Raw genomic sequence first — 9494 nt, 5'->3', positions numbered from 1 at the left:
CTCTTTAACAGGGACTTCTTGATCCAAAAAATTTAAAGTAGCCCTCACAGTTGCTCTTTTATTTTTAACTTATTTCATTTTTTTAAAACTTACACTTTTTTAATGTTTTTTTTTATTGTGTAATATAACATATATACAATAGAGCAATAAATATCCAAGCACATTTTAAGAAATAGTTATAGAACAGATTTTAAAGTTTGGTATGGGTTACAGTTTCACGATTTTTCATTTTTTTCTAGCTGCACCAAGACACTGGGGAGCAACTGAAATATCAGTATGATTTAGCAGTCATACTCATTTGTTAAATCCTAACTTCTCTGTTATAATCCTCCTTCTCTTTAGATAACATATATACATAAAAGCAATAAATTTCAAGGTACATCAGAACAATTAGTTGTAGAACAGATTTCAAAGTTTGGTATGGGTTATAATTCCATAATTCTTATCCTTTAATATATAATTTGATACTTAAATACTCATAAAACTACCTCGTGAAAGATCAGAAAAATGGATGGCAAAAAGGTTAACAAGAACTATATTTAATAGACTTGCAACACAAAATAGTGGTCATCTCTACAGATAAATTCTCCATAGAAACACAGAAACATTCAAGTTTCCATGGATGAAAAGAATTAGCAGTAAAGCAAGTTTAGACTTAATAATAATAGAAGATATCTATATAATGAAATAATGTAATCTTCCAAGAATAGAATAAAGTTAAACATTGCTAATCTGTCTGTTAACCATCCTAACAGAGGCAAGTTTACATTCTCAACATTACACTGAGAATATATACTAACCTATTAATATCACAAGAAGCTATTAGTGCATGTCCCTAGGCTTTCAGAAGTGTATACCTGAAAAGCTTCTGAGGTCCATGCAGTACTGCAGTCTCAAAAGTAATCAAAAGGAAATGAATGGGTCTGGTACTAAGCTCTAAACATCATTAGGAAAGGAGTAAAGAATTTACATTTTAAATATCTGTAACATCTGATGTGTATTGATACCACGGGAAGGAAGGAGTGTGGAGAGGAGAAACAATATAAAGATTTCATACCCATTACGTAATGACTCATATGTATCTGTGTCCCTGTCAACTAAAGCACTGACATACAATTCTATATATACTGTCCACACAGCTAAGGAGTAACTTACAATTCAAAGACAGAATCCAATGATATATTAAAACTGGATTGAAAACCATGATTTTTATTATTATGTGAGCATCCACTGTGGCATGCATCTGTACAAACCTTTCAGGCAGTGTGGTCCACCACTGGATTATGAATAAAAAGTCGTAATTATTTCCCTCCTTTTATTACAATGAAGTTTTAACAGAACAGAACAGTCACATGAACTTGGTGGGTCAGTTTTCTTAAACCCTGCAACATCAGGAATTCTAAATACATTAAATATTATTACATATTCAGACTTCCCATATAAAGTTCCTTGATCCAGTTACAGCCCTCACTAAGCTAGGTTGGGGACATAAAATCCAACAGCATCTGAAATGCTGTGAAGGCATAACTTTACACATAGCAGTGTAAGCTTACAAAACTTGCCTTTATTAAGGTGGTATGTTCATATAATTCCAGTGCCTTCACAATTCAACGAACCATATTTACTATAGTTCACTTCTAAAAACCCAGATGAAACATGAAAAAGAAGCCATACAGTATAAATTGCAATTTCAGGAAATGCTCCTGCTTTATTCCAAATAATTTTTCCAATGTAAAATAAATGTTCAATAGTTCTTTATATGTGGGAAGATAATTTTTGTTAAAGTCACAATGAAGACTTAATTGATGGAAGCTTGGCTATATAAACAAATCATAAGTTGAGAAAAGGCTTACTCTCCAAAGCTACTAGACTACCTGAAGTAAGATCAAGAACAGCCACCTTGTGACATTACAGGAAGTCTCATTCTCATCAGAGGTCAAGGAGACCAATTAAGGGGGCACGATTGACAGTCCCTGACCATACAGTGCTATAGAACTGGGAATGTAACTTGGCATGCCTTGATGAGGACCACCATATTGATCATGAGGCAACACTGGGGTCTCGTTGTTGCTGGGTGATGCCTGGCTGTGGCGGCACCGTCCCTCCAATTGGTCCAACTGGTGGATTACCAATGCGGGCCTGTCCTGGTCAAGGAAGGTTACATTGATACTTAGGTAACTGCCCTACTGTCTTCCGGTGATATATCCTCATCTGGATGGATCACCTTGCTGGCTGCATTGGTTGTTGTAAGTGTAGCAGGCTTACTTATTATTGAAGTGGCTGGCTTAGTGGCAGTGCTGTTGGTTGTACTAGTGGTTGAAGCTGTAGACTGTGTGTAAGTAGGGAATGTAGGCTTTGGGGATTCTGTAGCTGTTGCAGGGGTACGATTTAAGGGCTTAAGTCTGTACCAACAGGTCCTTGAACAACTGCCTAAGCCTGTCCAGCACTTGGGAAAAGAGGCTTATTAACTGGAGGCTGTGGAGCAGGAGCTGTTGCTACTGGTGCAGGTGGTCTATTAAGAATACCTGGTGGTGAAACAGTCTGTATTTGAGTCATTAGAGGAATTCCAAGACGTGGAACTTGTAGGGGCATACGTGGTGGCATACCAGGCATCAGAGGGGGTATTCCTAGTCCAGGTGACATCATTCCACCCGTTGGCATCATTATATTTTCATCGCAAAATGACTGGGTGTGTTTTCTCTGATGATGCAATACAGGTGGCATGTGTAGCATAATTGGTAGCATTCCTGTCATAAGAGGAGGAACACCTGGCATTAATGGAGGTATACCTAGAGGCATCCCTGGTGCTCCCAGAACTGGGGGGTAGTTCTGGCTGAGCCATTAGGTGGGTGGGTGGATTATAACCTTGTTGAGGTTGAACAGTCAAAATGAAGTTGAAACTACTGAGTCAACATCATATTCATCAGAATCATCTTGTGCTTCCTTTTTTTGACCCTCTTATATTTTCTGTTCAAGAAGTTGTCATCTTTCACCAATGTCTTTTTCTGGAATACCTTCCTTACCATGTGTTCTAGTTTGCTATCTGCTGGAATGCAACACACCAGAGACGGATTGGCTCTTAATAAAAGGGGATTTATTTTGTTGGTTCTTCAGAGGAAAGGCAGCTAACTTTCCACCGAGGTTCTTTCTTACGTGGAAGGCACAAGATGGTCTCTGCTTGTCTTCTCTCCAGGCCCCTGGGTCCCAACAACTTTCCCCAGGGTGACTTCTTTCTGCATCTCCAAAGGCCTGGGCTGAGCTGCTAGTGCTGAAATGAGGAATGCCGAGCTGCTTAGCAGTGCTACGTTGCAATCTCTCATTTAAGCACCAGCCAATTAAGTCAAACATCACTCATTGCAGCAGACACGCCTTCTAGCTGACTGCAGATGTAATTGGCAACAGATGAGGTTCACGTACCGTTGGCTTATGTCCGCAGCAACAAGACTAGGTATGCTCACCTGGCCAAGTTGACAATTGAATCTAACTAACACACCATGTATTTCTAGCTTTATATCTATTTTCCCAGGTATTGCATTTGGTACAGCATCTATTGTCTCCTTATTTACCTGCATGCAAAGAATAACTAAACCAGGTCCCATGTGCAATTTCTTGTGACAAATTGCATTTAAGATGCTTTGCCCTTTGGTGCTGTATAAGGATTTTCTCATCATTAAAATCTCTATTGCAATACCAGCATAACAGCTTCAGCTTATTCTTCTTCTTGTGTCCCATGACTGCATTCTGCAGACAAGCTAAAAGAGGGGAGAAAACAAACAGAAAAACAAGGCAAAAAATCATTCAAGTTTCTGACCCAATAGCTACAACTGCATCCCACAGGAAAACCTTTAACTTATTTTTAAATTGAGATATTATTCACTGTGCTGGTTTGAAAGGATGTATGAACCCTAGAAAAGCCATATTTTAATCAAAATCCCATTTCGTAAAGGCAGAATAATCCCTATTCAATACTGTATGTTTGAAACTGTAATCAGATAATCTCCCTGGAGATGTGATTTGTCAAGAGTGGTTGTTAAACTGGATTAGGTGATGACATGTCTCCACCCATTCGGGTGGGTCTTCATAAGTCTCTGGAGTCCTGTAAAGAGGAAACATTTTGGAGAATAAGAGATTCAGAGAGAGCAGAGAAGAACAGCATAACCACGAGAAGCAGAGAGTCTGCAAGCCAGCGATCTTTGGAGATAAAGAAGGAAAACGCCTCCTGGGGAACTTCATGAAACCGGAAGCCAGGAGAGAAAAGCTAGTAGATGATGCTATGTTCGCCATGTGCCTTTCCAGCTGAGAGAGAAGCCCAGACTGTGTTCACCATGTGCCTTCTCACTTGAGAGAGAGACCCTGAACTTCATCGGCCTTCTTGAACCAAGGTATCTTTCCCTTGATACCTTTGATTGGACATATCTATAGACTTGTTTTAATTGGACATTTTCTCAGCCTTAGAACTGTATACTAGCAACTTATTAAATTCCCCCTTTTAAAAGCCATTCTACTTCTGGTATATTGCATTCCAGCAGCTATCAAACTAGAACAGGTTTTGGTACCAGAGAAGTGGGGTGCTGCTGCAATTTGCAAATACTAAACATGTTGGAACTGCTTTTTAAATGAATAAGGGGAAGACTTTGGAGGAGTTGTGAAGAGCTTGACAGAGAAGGCCTAAAATGCTTTGAAGAGACTGTTGGTAGAAATGTGGACTCTAAAGATACCTCTGACCAGGCTCTAGACAGAAATGAGATGTGTGTTATTAGAGGCTGGAAGGAAGATGAGCCTTGTTTTAAAATGGCAGATAATCTGGCAAAATTGACTAGTGGCTTTGGCTGGAAGGCTGATTTTAAAAGCCATGAACTTGGATATTTAACAGAAGAGATCTCCAAATTAAATGTCCAAAGTGCAGCCTGGTTTCTCCTTGCAGCTTATAGTGAAATGCAATAGGAAAGAGATAAGCTGAGAACTGAACTCTTGGGTACAAAGAAATCAGAAGTTGATGTTCTGGAGAATTCTGGGCTTCCTGGAAGGGAGACCCGAGAGAACAGTGCCCCACATAAGGACGTGACCATGTGAGAAACCAGTCAGCCATTTCAGAGAAAGCCAGGATTGGACATGGAGTTATCCAGGAAGGATTTGTGGAAACTCCTTATGTCCGATGGGCATGATCCAAGGCTACTGCATAGAAACCCAATGAGAGAGAGCTGTGGGACCTGTATAAACAGAGCCACTGCCCGTCTGGACTGGGGGGTTCAGAGAAGGGGTACATTGGAGGAAAAATTACTTCAGAGGCAAAACCATGGAGGCTGAGGTCTGAAGTCAAGAAGCCTTGGGCCAGGAGAGCAAACCCACCCAAGCCCATGAAGAGGGTGAGTTTCCTTGAAGGCAGAGGATGGGCCTTCCACCTCATTGCAATGGAAGAGTCATGCCGCCTCAGGCCTTGGAGAGGGTGAAGCACATTCCTTGAGGTTTGGGGAGAGCCTGGTCTCACCACATGGTGGGGTTGAGCGTGTGCCCTGGAGATGGTGGAGCCTGGGTGCAGCCCCAATGCTTGGAGAGGGTGGAACTGAGAGAAAGGTAGTCTCCCCAATGTCCCCCAAAGTTGCATTTGAAGAGAGGCAGGCCTCTGCGTAGGCCTTTGGAAAAGGTGGGACTGCTGCTTTCTAAAGCCCTGAAGATTTTCACACTTTGAAATCTAATGGACTTTGCTTTGTGGGTTTTCGAAACTGCATGGGTCTGCTCACCACTGTGTTCCTTCCTCCCTATGGAAACATATATATGTACCCTATGAATGTTCCTCCTTTGCATGTTGGCAGCAAATAACTTGTTTTGAGTTTTTATAGGTCCAGAGACAGAGATAATTTTGCCTTAGAACAGACTATGCCTGTAACTAACGTTGATAGGAGTTTGTACATTTCTAGCTTGTTTTGAGTTTTACGGGTCCAGAACAAATGGAGAAAATTTTGCCTTAGGACTGTCTATGCTTTTAACTAATTTTGATGAGACTTTGTACTGATTTTAATCTTGTATTTGAAATGTTACTGGAATGGTTTAAGGTACTCTGATTTCATTATGGAATGAATGTATTTTGTATACAGGGAAAACATGTCTATTTTAGGGTACAGAGGATGAAATGTGCTGGTTTGAAAGGATGTATGGACCCTAGAAAAGCCATGTTTTAATCAAAATCCACTTTGTAAAGGCAGAATAATCCCTATTCAATACTGTATGTTTGAAACTGTAATCAGATCATCTCCCTGGAGATGTGATTTGTCAAGAGTGGTTGTTAAGCTGGATTAGGTGATGACCTGTCTCCACCCATTCGGGTGGGTCTTCATAAGTCTCTGGGGTCCTGTAAAGAGGAAACATTTTGGAGAATAAGATATTCAGAGAGAGCAGAGAAGAACAGCATAACCACGAGAAGCAGAGAGTCTGCAAGCCAGCGATCTTTGGAGATGAAGAAGGAAAACGCCTCCCGGGGAACTTCATGAAACCGGAAGCCAGGAGAGAAAAGCTAGCAGATGATGCTGTGTTTGCCATGTGCCTTTCCAGCTGAGAGAGAAGCCTGGACTGTGTTCACCATGTGCCTTCTCACTTGAGAGAGAGACCCTGAATTTCATCGGCTTTCTTGAACCAAGGTATCTTTCCCTTGATACCTTTGATTGGACATTTCTATAGACTTGTTGTAATTGGGACATTATCTCAGCCTTAGAACTGTATACTAACAATTTATTAAATTCCCCATTTTAAAAACCATTCTGTTTCTGGTATATTGCATTCTGGCAGCTAGCTACTAGAACATTCACCTAACATTAACTTACCATTTTAAAGTGCATGCTTAAGTGGTTTTTAGTATGTTCACTATGGTGTACATCCATCATCCTAGTTCCAGAACATTTCTGTTACCCCAAAAATAATTCCATACCTCTTAGCAGTTAGTCCCAATTCAACCCCCTACCCTAACCCCATCCATCGCAACCACTAGTCTACTTTCTTTCTCTACAAACTTACCTATTCTGGACATTTCATATGTATGGAATCATATGGTATGCAGCCTTTTGTGTCTGGTTTCTTTCACTTAGCAAAATGTTTTCAAGATTCATCTTTGTTGTAACTTGTAACACTACTTCCTTTTTTATGGTGTAATAATACTCCATTGTATTGGTACAACACATTTTGTTTATCCATTAATCACTTGATGGGCATTTTGTCAGATCATAAGGCCAAAACGGGGGACTTCTTGCACCACAAATATTCTGGAAAGCCCTTGCCTACTTTGGGCCCCACCAAAATCTTATAGCCTTCTTTGTCACTTGGTATATGGCCAGAGCAGAACAGGTATAGAATGTGTCACTTCCAGAACCCAAAGAAGCCTACCAGGCCCTAGAAGCTTCTTTCCTCTAAGTAAGGGATACAGGATGCAGCAATTTACCTTTTATTTAGGTGGGCATGTCAGGGCACAGTCCTGACCGCTGAACTTCTAAAAGCTTTATTTAAGTAGAAGGTTCATGAATATTTTTATGGTATATCACCCATACTCTGGAATACATGTGTTTTATCACATGTATTATCAAGGACTCCAGCATACTAGCCACCTTGTCCTTGTTCTGTTTTATCAGCATGATGTTCTCAATGTAATGGATCAATGTGATGTTCAGAAGGTTTTTGGATGGTTCAGATCTCTTTGGTTTATATAATGATAGAGGGTTACATGAAAAGTTATCTGAAGCAAATGAATGTTGTTGTCTGTTCCATATGAATATGAACTATTCCTGATCCCTTTTGCTAGATCTTGGTGAACATGTACCTGAAGACTTACTAGTCTGCTCTACCAATGGAACCATGCCTGGCACAAGAGACATTATCCAGACTACTACTTGGTTGAGTTTGTGGGAATCTACAGCTACCCCTTGCAATTCATCTGGATTCTTCAGGGCCAGACTGGTGAATTAAACAGAGATAGGATAGGGGTCATCATCCCTGCATCCTTTCGATCTTTAATGGTTGCACTTATATCTACCATCACATCTGGGTGAGAAATTGTTTGAGATTTACCATCTTGGTCCATAGAGGAGGGTCATTTCAAAGGCCTTGGCCTTATTCCCTTTAATAGCTCTTACCTCATGGACAAAGGGCCCATTGGAGTGATTACAAATCCCAAGTAAATAAATTCCAAGTGTACACTCAAGAACCTGGGTAATGACCACTGGGTAGGTCTGTGGACCCAGTGTACACACTGTAAGCTGGATTTTATCAAAGGCCTCAATTACTAATTATCCTCATTTGACCCCACTCTAAAAGCGGGAAGGGCGTGATGATGCCCTAGGCCACTGGGTATTGATGTCAACTTGGGCCCTGCATCTAGTAGTCTTTAAAATGTTGGTATTCCCATTTACCCTTCATACAATCACCTGAGTAAATGTCCATAAATTTCAATGGGGAAAGGCCTGAAGAAATATTTACAATATATATCTGCCATAATTTTGAGGGTTCTCCCTCTGGGGACCCAGTCAACCCTTCAGTCAATGAGTTCCACATCTAAAATAGTATCTCAGTTCTGGGAACTGAGCAAGGGATTGTGACATTTTACTGGGCTATTGCTCTCAACCTCCTGCTCCTCTATTTTTGCATTCTTCTGATTAGTGATATTAAGTAGCCCAGTAGTTTCCTGCCCATCTATTTTCCTCCTAGAGTCACTGTAGCTCATTAACTATTTCTACAACTCCTTGCAGGTCAAGACCTCTTGGCTACAAACTGACTGTGAGGATTATAGTAATATATTATATTCATGTGCTGCCACCTGACCGCCATTATTTTGGAGCCCCATCAACCCCGTTGTGATTAACAAGTCCGGCTCAGAGTCTTCGTTTCCTGTCATCAGCCTTGACCTACAAAAGAGATCTTCCACTGAACTTCTTAGTGATACTGGTAACCCCTCACCAGGACATTCCTGATAGACCCTAGTGAAGAATCATTTGTCCTGTTTTCCCAATTATTGAACATAATCCTCATATGGATCTTCTAGCCTCAATTATGTTTCCATACCAGCATGCTTACCACCTTAAGCCTGTATCTCTTCTCCTACCATCTGCCAGGCATTTGTACTTTTCTCAGTGTGGGCCATTGTTTTCTCCAAGTTTTTAAAAGCCAACCTGGCGGGCAGGCCACGGTGGCTCAGCAGGCAAGAATGCTTGCCTGCCATGCCAGAGGACCTGGGTTCAATTCCTGGTGCATGCTCATGTAAAAAAAGAAAAGAAAAGAAAAAAAAAAAGCCACCCTGGCAGTAAATTTTCCAGAATGTTGAATACTGTGACTCAAGAAAGTGTCATCAAGTCAATATATTATGGCATATCCTGTCATACATTCCAGCCCCCTTTGATGAAAAAACCCTCAAAATCCAATCCCAGGCATACTCCTCTGGATCCTGCCCACATGCTAAAAATTTTTATTTTCAACTCTTTCCAGATATAATCTGTATTCTCCCTTATCATTCCCAA

General features: G+C 40.7%; 1 pseudogene; it reads right to left on the bottom strand.

Moving 5' to 3' along the window:
- Positions 1–1885: 1885 nt before the first annotated feature.
- LOC143681261 (BUB3-interacting and GLEBS motif-containing protein ZNF207 pseudogene) lies at positions 1886–3739 on the bottom strand (annotated as a pseudogene).
- Between the last annotated feature and the right edge of the window lie 5755 nt (positions 3740–9494).

Source organism: Tamandua tetradactyla, chromosome 1 (assembly GCF_023851605.1).
Source record: "Tamandua tetradactyla isolate mTamTet1 chromosome 1, mTamTet1.pri, whole genome shotgun sequence".
Lineage (NCBI taxonomy): Eukaryota > Metazoa > Chordata > Mammalia > Pilosa > Myrmecophagidae > Tamandua > Tamandua tetradactyla.
Note: the sequence above shows the minus strand (reverse complement) of the source record. Positions and strands in the feature narration are given on the sequence as shown.